This window comes from Adiantum capillus-veneris, chromosome 17 (assembly GCF_014529385.1).
Source record: "Adiantum capillus-veneris isolate H3 chromosome 17, ASM1452938v2, whole genome shotgun sequence".
In the NCBI taxonomy this organism is placed as follows: domain Eukaryota; kingdom Viridiplantae; phylum Streptophyta; class Polypodiopsida; order Polypodiales; family Pteridaceae; genus Adiantum; species Adiantum capillus-veneris.
Genome location: NC_140947.1, coordinates 46,534,844 through 46,536,819, shown reverse-complemented (window position 1 = coordinate 46,536,819; position 1,976 = coordinate 46,534,844). Strand labels below are relative to the sequence as shown.

The 1,976-nt window shown below is 42.1% G+C and overlaps 1 pseudogene; it reads left to right on the top strand.

Moving 5' to 3' along the window:
* Positions 1-847: 847 nt before the first annotated feature.
* On the top strand, positions 848-1,374 carry LOC147437170 (RNA-binding protein CP29B, chloroplastic-like; annotated as a pseudogene).
* Positions 1,375-1,976: the final 602 nt, after the last annotated feature.

Sequence of the window (1,976 nt, the reverse complement as noted above, 5' to 3'; positions counted from 1 at the left end):
CTCTATACTCCATGCACCTACGACGACGACCTTCCATCTGCCCTACTTTTATGCATATAGCTAATGCATCTCCTTTGAACTGTTGTCCATTTCTATTCCACAATTTGTACATTAAAGCTTGCAGTTTCCTCTTTTCTCTTTCTCCAAGGCATCGTCTATGATGCTAGGCAAAGAGGGGGATGGGCTAGCCTTTTACCTTTAAGCCACAGCCATCCATTTGGTGTTTTCCTCATGTTGTTGAACAACATTTTCCCATTCCATCAATCCATTCTTCACATGTGACTTAAGCTTCTTTACTTCGTTAGCATATAGGCGCCTTTGAATTCTCGCCTTCTCAATTGTCCACGTGGAATCACTTTTCAAACAATCGCAACTTTATATTTAACATGTCGTGCATGCTGTTTTCATTATCGCAAGCAACAAAGCTTGCATTTTGGCCTATTCAAAGGGGGGAGGCCCTAGTGATGGTTTCCCTCTTTGCTAAAAAAGAGAAGATTATTTTTTAAAAATATAAAATTTTATTTTTAGATATTTTTTGTTTTAATTATTGATATGATGGGATACAAATCCTGGGGAAAATCAATGAAGATATTGCTTTAGTGAGTGAGATCTTCAACTCCTAGTGCTCTAAATTTGGTACCCCTACTGCTCCCACACAGACAATTCTGCGAGAGAGAGAGAGAGAGAGAGAGAGAGAGAGAGAGAGAGAGAGAGAGAGAGAGAGAGAGAGAGAGAGAGAGAGAGAGAGAGAGAGAGAGAGAGAGAGAGAGAGAGAGAGAGAGAGAGAGAGAGAGAGAGAGAGAGAGACTCACCCATGTAGGTTTAGGGTTTGTGCAGTAGAGTAGCTATGGAGTCCGCCTGCTTCTCTTCAGTTAACAGCTCGCTTGCAGTAGTAGATGCCTCCACTATGAGGCCATAGGGGCGTTTAGCCATGTTGCAGGCTCCCCGCTCCTTGCAAACATTGCGACCCTTTGAGCTTCACATGATTTCTCTGTCTATCCCTTGCAAAGGTCTACATAGACATGTATATGGTGTGGTTGGGCAAGATCATGCCGAGTTCTTTGTGAAATAAGTTCAAGCTCTCGATGCTTGCTAGCATTTTCCAGAAGGTGGGCAGTGTAGACATGGTTGAGGTGACTCATGACAAAGATTCTAGCAGGAGTCATGGTTTTGGGTTGTCATTATGAGCTCTATAGAGGACTGTAATGCTACTATTGAGAAGCTAGATGTGGTGGAAGGACATTACGAGTGAATTTTCCCAACCGTACTAAAGGAGATCCTCACGCCCCTCGCTCTCCAAGAATGGAGCAAAACAGTTCTAACAAGCTGTTCGTTGGAAACTTTGCCTAGGGATTTGATGATGGTATGCTATGAGGCTATCATGAGGGAAGTAGGCATCAAGATGTCAGTGAATGGTTTGATCCGTATGAGGATGGCCAACCACAAAAATGCAAGGTGTCTTGGGATAGCTGAAGATGTCAAGATAAAAGTTTTGGGGATTAATTGTTTGGGTGATTGCTATGTGATGCAAGCGGAATAAAATTCTTACATGATCATTTTAGGGAGGCCACGACTTATAAAACTTGGTGCTAAGCAATATTGGGACACATGCTTGATCACCATCCCTGACCAAGAGAAAGAAAGGACCATAGTCTAAAACATGAAGACACACAAGACCCCTACACAGCCTTTAGTGGAGATGCAAGATATGGATTCAACGGAAACTGCTTCATATGATAGTGATGCTTCATCTACATCATCAAAAGAGAGTGTAGAGGAAGGCTTGATGCAATTGTGTCCTGATCTATTTGGGATAAGTGTAAAAAAGGAAGCATTCTTGTATAATGTGGAGGTCAAGGAGGAGAAATAGAATCCAAGAGAAATCGTATAGCCCGCCAAAGTGAACATAAGAAGATGTTAGGAGAGGACTTGACGTAACAAGAGAAGAAAGAGTATAAAGATATGTTTGCAAAGTT